This window comes from Phocoena sinus, chromosome 1, assembly GCF_008692025.1.
Source record: "Phocoena sinus isolate mPhoSin1 chromosome 1, mPhoSin1.pri, whole genome shotgun sequence".
Classification (NCBI taxonomy): Eukaryota; Metazoa; Chordata; class Mammalia; order Artiodactyla; family Phocoenidae; genus Phocoena; species Phocoena sinus.
In genome coordinates this window covers 59,052,441-59,070,153 of record NC_045763.1, presented here as the reverse complement: position 1 = coordinate 59,070,153, position 17,713 = coordinate 59,052,441, and positions in this window count along the sequence as shown.

Here is a 17,713-nt window from a genome sequence, read left to right as displayed (position 1 = left end):
AGTAAACTTGAATTTTATGGTATTCTGTGACATTGACCTTCAAAGAATAATGACTTTCAGTTCCCGGAGAGTAAGGGTCAGCTCTACCTTCTCAGTGTTTGGGGCAGTATCCCGCACAAATTGGTATTCAAGACATGCCTGTCGAAATGAATTTAATGCACGGGTTCGCACACATATTTCAGGCTTCACATGGGTGTATATAGGTTTCTATGCATGAGCAACTGCATTCACTTAATTCGTCATAAACATTCTGTCCTGGTGTATCTCTGACACTGCCTGTATAAGGAACTTTTTATCACCAACACAGAATGGAATGCTCCTTTGTTCTAATTGTTTCTGAAAGCCAATAACACTGTGATCAGGAGAAAATCAGCCCTGCTGCTGAGGCTGAGAGCCACTTGCAGGTGACCTTTTCAGCATGTAAATTGTTACCCTCTTTGCCCTGCCTGCCCTGAAGTTTCCCAGCACTGGTCCCACAAAACAGTGGCAACAAATGTCATCTTTGCACCCTGGCTGATTGTGGCATAGCACAAAGACAAATAAGTATTACTTCTGCCTATCCTTTTGGAAAGAAAAACTCAGCAGTTGTGACCTGCTGTGGGTCAAATTTTCCCTCAGATGATATGATTTTTCTTCCGGATTTTAGATAATTTCCATATTCTAAGGAAGAAGGGAGGGAGCAGCTCCCAGAGAGAGGCCCAGGCTGCAACAGCATGTTCCTAATTCTCTCTCCGTGTGAGTCAGCGGCAGGTCCAGCATATTAAGTACTTCGTGGCGTTATTTTTCTTTTCTAAAACGTCAATGCTGGTGTAATCTACAAGAAGAACCTGAGTCCCCAGGGGAGCATTTGGAGAGAGGCTTAGTCATAAGGACACACGTATTGATGTTACCTGCCATGCCCTGAGCTCTGCAAGGACCTGGAACTTTCAAAGAAACAGCGCCTTTTTTTATTACCTCCATTTTTGGACTGAAATATCTCCAGTGATGGGGCTGTGCTAGTGGGCACGGGGGTTATTTTTTGTTTTTGTTTTAATTTTCTCACTCTGAAAAATTTCTAATATACCCCAAAGTAAGATAATTAAGTAATTATCAAGGCTTTGTCACATGGTTTCATCTTTCCCCCCTCCCTTCTCTGGCTGAAGTAGTTTAAAGCAAACCCCAGACATAATGTCACTTCGTGCCTACCTGCTTGAATATACATCTCTAAAAAAAAAAAAAAATAACCAAAATACCATTGTACTACTCAAAGTATGACATCATAACGCATAGTTGGTTATCATATTTATAGTTATCAGGCTATTTTCAAATTCCCCAATTGTTCTTTTTATGGTTGTTTTATGCAAATGAGACTCTATAAAAGGGGCCACACATATCGTTTGGTTGTATGTCTCTTAAGTTTCTTTTAATCTAGAGCAGTACCCTCTCCCCTATTTTTTTCATGCCACTGACATGTTGAAAGTAAGTTATGCTACCTTAAAGAAGAAGTAGATCTCTAGTATCATTCCCTTTCTCTTCCATCATCTCCCCCCTACCCAGGAAAAGGGGGAGCTTTAATATCCATGGAAGAGAACACTGGTTACCAACATCGTTTCTGTCCTTCAAAGGAATGGAGTTTTAAGTTGGGCCCTTGACTGCTCAGTAGAAAGACCACATAGCCCAGGCACCTTAATAGTTAGATGTGGCCACGTCTGCAAAAGTGGTGGTGAACTTTGTAAGTTCAAGATGGTATCCTTTAAGGACAGAGGCTCTCCCCACCCTAGTTCTCCCCATTGCCTGAACTGCAGGCACAGTGTGAGCCATCTTGGACCACGCAAACAGGACAGCATCCCAGGAATGGCAGAGCCATGGAGTGGAAGGTAGCAAGCTCCCTGCTGATTTTGTGGGGCAGAGCTGCCATTCCAGCTCAGACTTACATCAGAGATAAACGTCTACCTTGCTTCAGCCACTGTTACTTTGGGACTTTGTGTAATGCAGCTACACATATTTGCTTACAAATTTAATATCCATATTTCGTATGTCTTCAACCTAATTTTCTGTTTCTACGCCTTTGGGAAGGTATTTCATCTCACTAATTCTGCGTTTCCTCAAATATTAAAAGGAATGATATTAGTACCTCTCTCATAGCATTGTTGCAAGAATTAATTCACGCATGCATTATTCAACAGATATATATTGAGTACCAGGTGTCAGTTAATATGCTGTGGCTGGCTGGGCGTTTAGTGTTGAATAAGACTCTTTTCATGCCCTGCAGGAGGTGACAATCTATCAAGGGTGTCAATGAGTAAACAGATAATTAAAAAAACAATAGGAGAACTTAGGCACTGTGTGCTGTGGAAACACAGGGGAGGATCAACCAGCTCTGTCAGGGTAGGACATTAGGAGGAGTTCCAGGTCAGGAGTGTCCAGGCCTGAAGGAAGGGCAGAATTAGATCAAAGGAGCCTGTACACCACTGGGAACTACTGGACTGTTTGTTGCCTTTCTTTCTTACCCACTTGAAAACATACTTTGGTGTTCTTCTTTGTACCAGGCACTGTGCTAAGTGCTGCACACACAGATAACCAAAACGCTATCTGTGTTTTGCTTGGGGGAAGTACACAGTCTAGTGAAGGAGACAGATGTTAAGAGAGAAATTATAAAACACAGTGAGAAGTGCTTCAACAGGACCCTGAAGGCAGCGTTAGAAAGACAGAGCACAGACAAAAATAACGGCAATTAACATTTACGGAGCTCTCCCCATAAGCTCAGCGCTGTGCCAAGCACTTTATACGTATATCTGATTTTAATGATGATAACAACACTAATAGGGTTTGAGCCAGGCAATCTTCAAAATACTTTGCATGCGTTAATTTAGTTATTTGTATGATGATGGCCCTAAAAGGTAAGTAATATTATTATCTCCATGTCTCAGATGAGAAAACTCAGGCCCCGAGAGGTTAAACAGCTTGACCAAGGTCATGTGGCTGGTGAGTGGCACAGCCAGGTTGTGAACTTGGGCCCTAACTCTGTACTGTCAGCCACTCCGGTGAGGCTGCCTCCAGAGAGCACCTGGCCACATGTGGGCAAAAGGGAAGGCTTTGGGGGAGATGAAATGATATGGCCCTCTGCTGAAGCAGAGCAATAGGAGTAGAGAAGAGACAGTAGTTATCTGAGGCCGATCTGATTATTAGATATTGGTGAGAGGTGGAGGGGAGGCAGAGAGAACCAGGGAGCTGATGAGGGACCACGGAAGGGTCTAGCATAGGAGGATAGGAGGACGGCAATGCCATTGATCGAAAAGATGAAAAAACAGACGTCGTACGGGAAAGACAAAGAAACTTTTTGATCATGTTCCCTTTGAAAGTCTTGGTGGCTATCCAATTGCATTTTAGGAGCTGGAGCTCGGGAAAGAGGATAAGGCCAGAAATAGAGATTGCTCTGTCATCAGCATGGTGTGGCATGTCATAGAAGACGTGGGATGAGATCATACATGGAGTGATGTGTGGGGCAAGAATAGAAGAGAACCAAGAATGGAGCCAGGAGAAACCCTAACATTTAAGGGTAGACTGAGTTGGTGAGACAATAAGAGAGATGGTGTCAGGTAAAAGATTTCTCCTTATTGCCGTGAACGTGGAAATAAATTCTGGAACATCAGCAGCCATCCTATAACCATGAGGTAACAAGAGGAGGGAAAGACCAAGAGAATCACAGATATATTGATCCTAACATAGGTTACCAAATCACACTAGTATTTGGCCTTCTACAGACTTTTCTTTCCTTTTTAATTGAAGTTTTGTTGACATACAATACGATATTAGTTTCAGGTATACAACATAGTGGTTTGACATTTATGTACATTATAAATTTATCACCACGATAATTCTAATAACCATCTAAAACCGTATAAAGTTATTACAATGTTACTGACTATATTCCTTGTGCTGTACATTACATTCCCATGATTTGTTTATCATATAACTGGAGGCTTGAAACTGTTAATCCCCTTCACCTATTTCCCCCACACTCCCACCCCCCTCCCTTTCAGCAACCACCTGCTTGTGCTCTGTATCTATGTCTGTCTGTATTTTGTTTTGTTTCGTTTGTTAGATTCCACATGTAAGTGAAGTCATCAGTACTTTCTCTGATTTATTTCACTTAGCCTAATATCTTCTAAGTCCATCAGTGTTGTCACAAATGGCAAGACTTCATTCATTTTTAATGTCTGAGTAATATTCCATTCCATTTTGTGTGTGTGTGTGTGTGTGTGTGTGTGTGTGTGTGTGTGTGTGTAAAACACATCTTCTTTGTTCATTCATCTATCAAAGGACAGTTAGGTTGCTTCCATTACTTTTATTGTAAATAATGCTGCAATGGATATAGGGGTGTATATATCTTTTCAAACTAGTGTTTTTGTTTCCTTCAGACAAATACTCAGAGGTAGAATTGCTGGATCATATCATACTTCTTTATTTTTTAAATACATCTTTATTGGAGTATAATTGCTTTACAACGTTGTATTAGTTTCTGCTGTACAACAAAATGAATCAGCCATATGCATACATATATCCCCATATCCCCTCCCTCTTGAGCCTCCCTCCCACCCTCCCTATCCCACCCCTCTAGGTGGTCACAAAGCACCGAGCTGATCTCCCTGTGCTATGCAGCAGCTTCCCACTAGCTATCTATTTTACATTTAGTAGTGTATATATGTCAGTGCTACACTCTCACTACATCCCAGCCTCCCATTCCCCCCGTGTCCTCAAGTCCGTTCTCAATGTCTGCATCTTTATTCCTGCCCTACCACTAGGTTCATCAGTACCATTTTTCTGGATTCCATATATATGTGTTAGCATACAGTATTTGTTTTTCTGACTTACTTCACTCTGTATGACAGACTCTAGGTCCATCCACCACACTACAAATAACTCAGTTTCGTTCCTTTGTATGGCTGACTAATATTCCATTGTATATATGTGCCACATCTTCTTTGCCCATTCGTCTATTGATGGACATTTAGGTTGTTTCCATGTCTTGGCTATCGTAAATAGTGCTGCAATGAACATTGTGGTACATGCCTCTTTTTGAATTATGGTTTTCTCAGGTTATATGCCCAGTAGTGGGATTCATATGGTACTTCTACTTTCAGTGTTTTGAGGAATCTCCATAACATTTTCCATAGTGGCTGCACAAATTTACATTCCCACCAACAGTGTACAAGGGTTCCCTTTCCGTCACATCCTCGCCAACACTTGTAATTTGTTGTCTTTTTGATAATAGCCGTTCTGACAGCTGTGAAGTGATATCTCATTGTGGTTTTGATGTGCGTTTCCTTGATGATTAGTGATGTTGAGTATTTTTCATGTATCTGTCATCTATATGTCTTCTTTGGAAATATGTCTATTCAGGTCCTCTGCCATTTTTTAATCAGATTGTTTGTATTTTTGATATTGAATTGTGTGAGTTCTTTATGTATTTTAGATATTAACCCTGTATTGGATATATCATTTGCAAATATCTTCTCCCATTCAGTACGTTGACTTTTTGTTTTGTTGATGATTTTCCTCATTGTGCAAAAGCTTTATAATTTTGATGTACTCCCATTTTTTTCCTTTTGTTTGTCTTGCCTGAGGAGACATGTTCAAAAAAATATTGCTAAGACTGATGACAAAGAGCTTAATGCCTATGTTATCTTCTGGGAGTTTTATGGTTTCAGGTCTTATACTTAACATCTTTAATCCATTTTGAGTTTATTTTTGTACCTAGTGTAAGAATGTGGTCCAGTTTCATTCTTTTGAATGTAGCTGTCCAGTTTTCCCAACACTATTTATCGAAGAATCTCTCTTTTCCCATATATTCTTGGCTCCTTTGTTGTAAATTAATTGACCATCTAATCATGGGTTTACTTCTGGGTCCTCTATGCTGTTCCATTGATCAATGTGTCTGTTTGTGTCAGTACCATACTCTTTTGATTACTCTAGTTTGTAATATCGTTCTTTCTTAAGATTGCTTTGGCTATTTGGGGTCTTTTGTGAATCTGTACAAATTTTAGGTTTATTTGTTCCAGTTTTATGGACTTTTCTTAGTAGGTAGTTATTAAACATAGAGATTATTCTTAGCTATAAAGTGAGAATAGCTGTCACAAAGGATGGTTGTCCTTTCACAACTGTCCTTTGTGACAGCTAAACCTAGAACAGTGTTGTGTATTCAACACTCCATAAACAGATGTGGCATCAAGATACATGGTAGTAAGATTTTCTTAAGCATTATCTGACAATCTGGGAACAGCCCCCAAAAAAAGCAAATGGTTGGATATCTCTTAAGTTGGGGACCAATTGCAAGGGGTAAAGAGAATGAGTTGTACAGAAGAATTGGTAAAAATCCAAGTTTTCCTTGACCATTGGGTAGGGAAGAAGATGGATCCAGGTGGATGCTGACATCTTGGATCTTCCCATCTTGTGGAGAGGTTGAGTCCTCAATGAGGACAAACTATAAGACTAGTAGTTAAAAGGGGATAGAGGGCTACGTCTTGTGATTAGAGAAAGGGATTCCCATAATTTAAGATTTCAGAGGTAAAATGGTTTCAAATAGTGACAAGTATTGGTTGGTCAAAAAAGTTCGTTTGGGATTTTCTGTAACATCTTATGGAGAATCCCAAATGAACTTTTTTGGCCAACCCAATACAAAAGTGAATGTTTGCAATGGAGTGGAAGTGAAGTCTACCATCAGAATAATTAAAATTAATAGTCAACATTTTATCTCAGTCCTTTTCTACCAGATTCCAGATATACTGGAAATATTGTACAGGCTGCTATAGCAAAGTATCACAGTCTGGGTGGCTTAAACAACAGAAATTTATTTTACAATTCTGGAGGTCAGAGGTCCAAGATCATAGTGTCAGCAGGTTCAGTCTCTTCTGAAGCCTCTTTCCTTGGCTTATAGGTATTTCTCTTCTCCCTGTGTCTTTACATGGCCTTCCTTCTGTACCTCTGTGTCCTAATCTCCTCTATTAATAAGGACACCAATCATATTGGATTAGGTCCCACACTGCTGATCTCATTTTACCTTAATTACTTCGTTAAGACCCTATCTCCAAACACAGTCACATTTTGAGGTATTGGGGGTTGGCACTTCAACATGTGAATGTGGCATGGGGCAGGGAGTGGGACACAATTTTGCCCATAACCCCCGGGCAATGTGCTATTTTTTTCTATACATGAGTGCTAAGTTACTCTATGCAACATTTAATTCTCACACAGACTTTTGAGAACAAAGGTATTATTTTCAATTTTACATATAAAACAACTAATATGTACTCAGGTTAAGTAACTTGCCCAGTGTCTTATTCAGTTTGGGCTGCTATAACCAAATACTGTAGACTAGGGGCTTAAACAACAATTTATTTCTCACAGTTCTGGAGGCCTGGAAAGTCCAAGATCCAGGTGCCTGGAGATTCAGTGTCAGTGAGAGCTTTCTTTCTGGTTTGCAGATGGCCATCTTCTTGCTTTGTCCTCACATGGCAGAGAGAGAGAGATCTCATTTTCCTTCCTTTTTTATAAGGACATTTATACTGCCATGAGAGCCCACCATCATGAGCCTCATCTGACCCAAATTACCTCCCAATGGCACCACCTTCAAATACCATCACAAAGGGGATTAGGGCTTCAACATATGAATTTGGAAGGAGTGCATTCAGCCCACAGCACCTGAGCACGCACTGCCGTTGCCTGGTAGTGCTTTTAATCAAGCTCAGATCTGAGTCCCAAGCCCATGTGACTTTTTTTAAACCTTGTTTCTTCCTCTAACTTAAATTTTATACCCTATCTTCTTCCAAATCAGGTTAGAGGAGGCATCCTACTTTTATTTCTAACATGAGTTTAAAGTATTTTTAAATCCCCAAGTTCTGTGTTTTAATAGGTAATATGAAGTATAGAGGAGGATTCATCAGCCATGAAAGGGAACAAATAAGAAAGTTTTAAAGGAGACTAGTATGCAGAGAAGAAATAAGTGATCTCCTAAGGAGAGCCATGAATGAAGCATAACTGCAGGATGCTGCACTTCTGTTTGCCTACAGTATTAGTTTCCTATTTCTGCTATATCAAATTACCACAAACTTAGTGGCTAAAAACACCACGAATTTCTGAGAGCTCTAGAGGTGTGTAGTCTGCAATAAGTCTCATGGATCTAAATCAAGGTGGTAGTAGGACTGTATTCCTTTTGGAGGCTCCAGGGGAGAATCAATTTCCTTGATTTTTCCATCTTTGAAAGGCTGCCTCTACTCCTTGACTCATGGGCCCTTCCTCCATCTCTAAAATGTATTCTGTCATATCTCCTTTTTCTCACTGTGGCCCTCCTTCCTCTCTCTTATAGGGACCACTGTGATTACATTGGACCTACCCAGATAATCCAGAATAATCTCCCCAAGTTAAGATGCTTAATCACATCTGCAAAATCCGTTTTTCATAGGTTCCTGGGTATTAGAACATGGACATCTTTGTGGGGGCCATTATTCAGCCTGCTGCACCTACTAATGGTTGTCCATTAGTGAATAGTTGAACTAGGAGGGACAGTACCATGGATGTTATTAAAGCAGGTTGCAATCTCAGCATTTAAAAACTTTTGAAAGAAGAATTTGGGAGGAGAGTAGCACTGATAAATCAGTTGAATAATGTTCCTCTATATATTGAAGTATGCAATATGTATGGTGTAGCCAATTGTAGCTGATGATGATTGCTCTGAATAATGAACATCTCCAGGCATAAGATGTATGACTCTTATTGTTAATGTTTGGGAGCTTAAAAGCAGAGCATGAATTATGCTCACGATTCACTCTTCTATGTGAGTTGTGAAAGGGACAATAAAACACTGCTATTGTCAAGCACAGGACTTGATTTCTTTCTCTGCCCCTTATAGCAAAAGCCATCTTAGGCAAGGGAGATGTGCTTTCTCATCTAGAGAAATGAAATAATAATAACTTCTTTGTAGGGCTGCTTGGAACTTACACAGAGGTGGAGGAGGTAGTACATGAGAACACTCTGTAGTGTTTACTTTTGTTCGACTACCTATGGCCATGCCACCATTTTCAGGTATTTGGTACCCACTCCTTCCAAACCCACAGGAAAATTGTCCTTCTTGAAGTTAGAAGGAGTCATATAATTTGCTTTAGCCAACAAAGATGATTGAAGACTCTCAAGCTACACTTCCTCTGCAGCAGTGATTGTGAGAGCAAGTCTTGACATCCAGTATCACATACACAAAATACCTGAAATTCTGAGCCTGCACATGGAGGAAAATTGCACTGAAAAGCAGCCCAGACTCAAGCAAGATGGATACGAACAAGAAATAGACTCTTGCTTAAAGCCACTAAAGTTCTTGGGTGGGGGTGATTTTGTATAATTAAACAAGCTTAATCTGGCTAACTCAGAGTTACAGAGATAAACCTTTGAAAGTGGGAGAGGCTGCTTCAATGAGATTTTGATGCTAAACTGCTTCAGAGCTTTAAGGCTTTCAGGTTAATAAGTAGTAGTAACGTTGATAGTAATATCATTGTTACTGGTGCCGATGAGACTGAAGGCACCATGTCAAGCACTTTAGATTCGTTGTACATACATGTCTGTATTGCTCATAGTGGTATCTGCAGTGCCAATAACAGTGTAAAAACACACAGTGGGCACTTAATAAATATTTGCTGAACTAGTAACTTTCTGTTTTCTATTAGGAAGAGATTTTAGCATTAAGTTAAAGAAAGCTAGAGTTTGATTATGTTGTAATTGATAGATGTTCACGTTAAATGAAGAAGTTTACTCACTGCATGTAGGCATTCATTTGCTTTTCAGACTTTCCTCTTTACTACTGTCATCATCAACCAGTGAACTGAATGTTTGCTATGAATATATCTGCTTAAATCTTTAATGGTTTTCATAGGTGTTTTAAGACTGTTAAAACAGAGGTAAGGTGAACAAGCAAAAGACAATAGGCATCATTGGAGGACAGGGTAGAATCTTTTTTATAATTATTAAGAAATATATCCTACTTTCAAAAGAGTACATATGTGTATTTGTCTAGTTTCATAAGAAAACACACATGCCATGTACCTTCCCAGAGTTTCAAAGAAATTCCAGTACCTCTTAAGTCCTCTGTGTGCCCCAGCCTGATGGACTTCCCCTTCTCCATGCAGACGGTCACCCTCCTGAACTTTGTGTTAATCATTCCTTTTTTCTCTTAAACTTGTACTTTCTATGTGTATACAGTATCCCTAGAGCATATAGTTTTGCATATTTTTAAACTTTTTATTATACTTCATATCATACTGTATGCATTCTTCTGAGTCATTTTATTATGCTTAATAATGTGTTTTGGAGATTCAGTATTGACGCTGTATTGTTGTTTAATCACTTTCATTACTGCAAAGTATATTTTATGACTTTACAGAAAAAAAATGTATCCATACAATTTTTGATGGATTTAGGCATTTACCTGCTTCTTTCTGTAACGAAAAATTGTGCTATGGATATTCTTGTACATATGCAAGATTTTCTCCAAGTATTGTTTCAGTTAGGCTTGGTTTCAGCCATGAGTGATAGAAACCCAAAATAGCAATGGGTTAAACCAGATAGAAATGTATTTCTTACTTAAGTGAAGCCTGGGTGTATGTGGTGAATGACTAGTATTGTAGTTCTGCTCTCCTAAGTCCGCAAAGACCCAGGTTCCTTCTAGCTCATAGTGCTGCCATTTCTAGTGTGTGGCTCTCATTCTCACAGTCCAAGATGACGGCATTCTGTATTGCAGCCAGTGAGATGAAGGAAGAATGAAAAAGCAGGTACAAAGCACACATTAAGGAAGTTTCCTGGAAAATGTCACAAATGTTTCTACTTATACCCCACTGGACAGAAATTATGTGGCCACACCTAGCTGCAATGGAGGGTGAGAAATAAAGTCTTTATTCTGGGAAGGCATACAACCAGCTAGAAATTCCACTTCCATGGTGTAAGAAGAGAATGAATATTGGGACAGAAATGAAAGGCTTTACCACAGGTACATACCTAGGAGTAAGACTGTTGATTGACAAGCTGTGCATATGTTCATTTGTGCAAGGCAATGCCAAATCATTCTCCCAGGTGTTTGTACCAGAGGGTAAAATCTGAATATATTCATTCGTTAAACAAGTACTTACTGAACACCTACTATGCATCAGCATTATTCTAAGAGCTGGGCTGTAACACTAAGCTCACATTCCAGTGGAGACAATCAATAAACAGGTAAATAAATAAATGTTATAATTCTGATATAAAGTGAGTAGCAGTGAAGTAGAGTAGCAGGTAGAGATTGTGGGAGTACTAGGTTTTAGAGAATGGTCAAGAAAGACCAGTCTCCAGAGGCCTGGAAAAATAGAGCTGACAGAGCACAAGTGGACTAAATTCAGATCCTTCTGTGTCTTTCCTTGGCATATAAGAACAAACTTGTCTTTTCTAACAAGTGGCCTTCTTGTTTAGCACATCAAAAGAATTGAGCATGATGTTACTGATAATGTATTCAAATAATGACTATTCTGGGGAGGATCTCTTACCTGGAATACAATAGTGATGTCAAGTTCAGAGTCCCGTCTCTCATTTTCCATTTATTCGTCAAGTACATCACATGTGCAAAGCATTGTACTGACTAAAGGGATATTAAAAATGCACAGAACAAGAATGAAAATGCTAGCTTTCAGGCACAAAAACAATGCAGTTACACTGCCATTAAAGTGGGTACAGGAGGACAGGTAACCTGCCTGGAAATGTGCAAGGCTGGGGTGCATACTCCAGGAAGCAAGTCCCAGGTGCAGATGCTCATATTTAATTTTCCCAAAATATGCTAAGAGGGCTTCTTCAGATCAGCAGCCAAGCTGAGGGCTTTTTCTTTCCTACTGTAGTTATAATTCTACTACCACTAATCCAGCTCCCATTGACTAGGAAAATTATATAAGAATCAGCACAATTTGAACATCATATAGACACGTTCCCTCTCTCTTTTTTTTAAATCAATCGTGTGTGAGCTATGTGGTATTATAAAAACACACATTGAAGCATAGAAAATTCTATTTATACCCTCATTGCATATTTCACACTTGACTATCCAGTCCCTGAATGTAAAACTTTTCTTGATATAACTCAACATCCCTGTCCCTATCACACTATTTGACCATTGATTGCTGGCTAAGCTTTTTCCTGAAGAGTCAAGGAACAGCATGATGCCAATCTACCCAAACGTGACTTGAACTTGTAGCCTTGTGATAAACAGGCCTCAGCTTCAGGCAACTGAGTGAACCAACCTTGAACAGCAGGGAAGCCAGAATGAAGAAAGCAGCCGCCATTCAATAAACAAACACCACAAGTGAGTGTAAAAAGCATTCTTTTTGTGAACACTGTTGACCTAAAACAAATAGACTGCTAGATATTGCTCCAGCAATGATGGATCGACTTGGGATTAGCAGGGAAATACAATTCAGATTCTGCAACCACGGCAAACCACATGCAAGTCCCCGAGGCAAGGGAAGAAAACAAAGAGACCATGGCTTTTCATTGGCTGACTTGCTGCCAGGAACGAAGAGGGGTCTTTGATCTTGTTGGGCTCTGCTATCATTCCAGGACCTGAGAGCTCCCCCTTTTTGTCTCCCAACTCTATTTAATTGAAGTTTCTGTGTATTATTTTTTTACATTTCCCTCTTTTGATCAAGATCTTTCTCTGAAAGCATTACTGATCAAGAGTTGGGTTTTCTAGTTTCAGTGGCTTTTGTCCCCCAGTGCCAGGAAGGACCTTTCCTGGGAGTAGTGTCTCACTTCAGAAGGAAAGTTCACAGATTGGAAACCTATTGAGGTCACATTTGAGTAACAAGGAGAAGTAGGAGTGAGAACTCTTGGGCACATTTTATCTAAAGTCCATATGTTATCAAGATCATAGACACTGGAGATCATCTGAAGCATTATATCATCATCAAAGGTCTGGCAACAACCTTCCAACAGGCCTGATCCAGATATCTTGGGAAAGCTGTCTCATCAGATATCACCTGCTTCAATTCTGGGAAATCTTTATTTTCAGGTCACCAGATGATATGAAGGATCCAGTCAGTGTTTGGTGCTTTCTTTATGTGTGTCGTGTGAATCCAAAAGTCTAGTCCTTGGAGTTTGGCAGCACAAACGTTGGTTAGCAGTGCCTGATAGGGGCCTCTTCAGTGAGGTTGAAGGGAATTCTTTGGGAGGTGTCTCTTTCCCATAGATGAAATCTCCAGATTACAAGGTGTGATGCTTAAGACCTTTGTCTTCTAGGAGCACACAGTGAAAATATTGCTCTACCAAAACATAGTTATTTTAATAGAAGTGATTAGGCCTTTGCAATATTGGAGTAACTCTCCTTTTATCAGTTGTGGGTCAAAAGACACAGAAGTCAAGTGCATTGGGCTCCCTGTGACCATCTAAAGGGTGAGAGTGTATGAGTTCTGAAAGAGGTGACTCTGAGATTTAGATGGATTGCTGGCAATCCTTTTGGCCAGGGTATTTGGAGGACCTCTACAAAGTTTGCCAGTTGAGTCCTAATAATGCTATTAGTACATTTAACTAAACCAGAGGATTGAGGATGGTAAGCACAGTGAAAGTGTTGTAAAACCATCCACACATCACAGACTTGTCAAAGTGCCTGGCCAGTAAAATGGGTCCCTTGATCATTGTGAAGTTTGAGAGGAGTTCCCCGGGTAGGAATAATCTTTTCCAAAAGAGCTTTAGCCTCAGAAGAGGCAGTAGCCTGTCTACAAGAAAAGACTTCAGTCCAGTGTGAAAACATACAGACCATGACTAAAGCATTTATATACATGAGACAAAGGAAGTTGTATGAAATCTACTTGCCAGACCTCAAATGATCCATTAGGCAGTTAAAAATGTCCAAAGGCAGTAAAACAGGCTTCCCCTGGTTGTACTTCAAACAAACGGGGCAAATGATGTAGGCACTTTTTGCAGCCTTGCTAACGTTTCCAAACCAATATTGACCATGAATACTATCATTTTGTCAGTAGACCAATGGTTTAATGCATATACAGTGGTGAGGTGAGGGACCTTTAGAATCTCAGATAGGACTATGTTGTTATTTGGTCCAAATCACAGCTTTCTCTTTTTATCAAACCAGCAATTGTTGGATTTCCGATTCTGTTTTTCCTTTCCTGACGCCAATTGTTGGGCTTCTCTAGCTAATTTTTCCAAGTTATCATTTAGGGAAATATCCCTTTGAACCATGACAGAGGTTTGGCTGCCGTTCGTCTCTTTAAGGGCGGCATTCCTTGCAGCAGTATCAGCAAGGTGATTTCCCTTAGCTTCCATAGAGTCAAGTGTATAATGCCCCAGAATCTTAATAAAAGCTAGAGCAGCAAGTAAGAGTATCACATCCAATAATTCCTGAATATAGGGGCCATTTTAAATTTCATTTCTGCTAGGAGTAAGGAACCCACTTTGCTTCTGCAACATTCCAAAATCATGAGACACTTTGAAAGCATATCTGCTATCAGTAAAATATTGGCAGTTTTGTCCTTGGCTAAAGTATAAGATTATGTAAGAGCATATAATTCAGCCTGTATCAAGCCTTAGGGAAAGATGTTGCCTCAATAACATCGAAAGGAGTAGCAATAGCAAACACAGAACAATATTTGCCACTGGCACCTTTTAAAAAAGAACCATCAATGAACCATGAGGACTCAGTATTACATGGAGGAATTTCTTATAGATTGTCACAAGGAGTAAGAGGTGATCCATCAGCATCAAGCAGTCATGAAGGACTTCGTCGTGATGGAGGGAGGAAGAGTAGCAGGGTTAAGGTTATTATAACGTAAAAGAGTTATGTGAGGAGCAGTTAACGAAAGGACTTCATAGGAGGTAAGGCAGCTGACTGAGAAATGTTGAGTGTGATAAGAACTCAGGAAAGCTTCTACCGCCTGAGATACAAAAATGGTTAAATGGGATCCCACAACAATTTTCTTAGTGGCCTTAACCAAAAGGACAGTGGCTCTAAGGCAAGGAGGGAATCTCTGTGCCCCAGTTTCTGGCTATAATACCCTGTGGGCTGATGGTGGTCCTGTGATTTGGGGTGACTACTCCAAGAGCATTTCCTTCCTTTTTATATAGAAAAAGGGAATCTGATAATTGGCATGCTTAAGAATAAGTGGGTTCATCAAACTGTCTTTTTAAGCCTTAAAAGCTATGTTCTTCCCATAAAATTGGGTCAGGGTTATTATTGTTTGGTAAAACATACAGAGGTTTGGCCATCAGAGAGAAATTTTGGATCCAATTTTGGCAATAACCAGCTAGCTGGAGAAAACTTTGCAGTCGGCACTTAGTGTTGGGTTTTGGGAAACTTAGAACACCATGAAGACCATCTGGATCTAGGTGTAGCCCTTGTTTTGATATCAGATGCCCTAAATATCAAACTTGGGTTTGGGCAAACTACAATTTTTCTTTGACAACCTTATGTCCCTTTAAGGCTAAGAGCTTTAGCAAATGGATGTTTTCTTTCTGTGAGGAAGCTTAAGGAGAGTAAAGGAGCAAATCATCCACATATTGCAACAAAGTAGAACCTTCAGAGAACTGTATATCATTCAGATGAGCCTTCAGGATTTGCGAGAAATAAGAAGGACTCTCAGTAAAATCCTGAGGCCTTACCGTCCAGGTGAATTGTTTTTCTTCCCAAGAAAAGGCAAGAAGGTATTTGGCTAACTTCATCAACTGGAACTAAAGAATTCCCTGCATGAATCAATTACAGTAAAGAATTTGCTTCCAGTGGGAATGGAGGTTAGTAATGTATTACATGAGGGTTAGAAACAACAGGGTGTTGAGGAATAACAATGTGTTTATTGCTCAGGGGTCATCAACAAACCTCCACCCTCAGTCCTTAGGTTTTCTCACCAGTAAAATGGGAGTGTTACAGGAGCTAGTACAAGGCCTTGAGCCCTGTCATTTTCCATTATGGGCTTTATGCCTTAAAGGGTTTCTTTACTTATAAGGGTATTCATTAATTCTGGGGAGAGATTTTGAGACATCTATTTGAATTTTGATGGGAGGTGTGCTGTGAGTTTTGCCAGTATCAGTTGGAGATTTTGCCCATAAGGAAGACGGCAATCGATTCAATAGGGACAAATGATCAGTGTTTCCAGAATCACCTCTAGCACTATCAGAGACAGAACAAATAAAAGATGTCAAAGTGTCGTTTAATTCAGCTGGTTGGTTACTCTGATGACTACTGTCAAATTCTAGAATTATTTCCCCCTTTTGAGAGGAAGAAATTCTGACACAATAGTTCATTAAGAAGTCTCAACCTAACAACTGGGTAGGAGCAGAGGAACTAAGGTGAAAAGAGTATGTATCTTTCAGAGGGCCTAATCAAAATGGAATATATTCAGAAGCAGGAACCTTTTGGGGTTCACTGGAGATTCCCACAATTTAAACTCTTTTAGTAATCCAAGGCAGGGGCTGGCTGCTTTATAGTAGTGGGGTTGAGCACCAAGAGTGTGTCTCCAGTATTAATTAGGACTGGAATAGATTCATACCCAATCTGGAGAAATGTTTCTCCAAGCTGATTAAGAGGGAGGATTAGGAAGAGCCCCTGCAGTTTCTTAGAGCTCCATCATTAAGCATTGGGAGGACACTGGAAAGGCTGGTTAGAGGCTGAAGGCACTTAAAGTGCTTTAATTTGTAACAATCTCTTTTCCAGTGTCTTGGCTCTTTGCAATAATAGCAGAAACTAGGAGGGTTTTGTTTTTCGTTTTGGAGCCTTCATTTGCTGGAGTTGAAGATTAAGAATTTTGGCAGTCCTCCTTTCTGGTGACTCATCTAGAGTGTGAGAGAGCTGGTTTTCCAGATTAACTAGATCTGAAGGAGACATAGTTTCTCATTCCATCCTGGTCCTTTATACTAGAAGGGAAGGGTCCCAGTACAGCCCATTAATAAACAGAGTTAAAAGCTGTCTGGTAGAATCAGCATCTAAAGGAAGACAAGAATTTTCTTTAGAAATAATCTGAAGTCAACTGTAATAGTCATGAACACATTCATCAGATTTTTGTGTGCAAGCCTGAATTTTGTTCCAGTCAGCAGGCTTTGGAAAAGCCCTAGGTGTTGCATGATGAAGTCACCTAACAATTGCTTGAGCCTGATCATATAAGTTAGCAGGCTGGTCTCCCGGTTGGAATTCTAGAGATCTTTCAGGATTTTCCCAATTAGCAGTTTTCATCCAGTACTGGCCTGGCCTTTACCAACAAGCATACGAACTAGCTGATAAAACTCAGAGAAACCAGGTTGATAAGTTTGAATTACTACATTAAATTCTTCAGCAAATCTGTGAGGATCTTTAGCTAACTTTGGGAAAACTTTTGACTACGGCTTGCAGTTCAGGTTTAGTCCAGAGAATATGAGAAATTAAGGGTATAGACTCTGATCCTCAGAATGCTTAAAGGGACAGGTTCTGACACGTTCACAGGTAAAGGGGGTGGGGAGAGTTTAAGAGAAAAGGGAAAGTTTGATGGGAGAATTAGTATGAGAGATGAGGGTACAGAAGAAGTGTAGGTGGTACAGAAGCAAAGGAGGAAGATTATGCTGAAGGCAGAGTCTGGCCATTAGAAGCCAAAGGAGAGAGAGACAAGATGGTGCTGGAGGAGAAGCCTGTGACAAAGAAGCCAGGGAAGAAGAGCCTGAGGCGTTGAGAGCCATCTTACCTTTCTTTAATCATTTG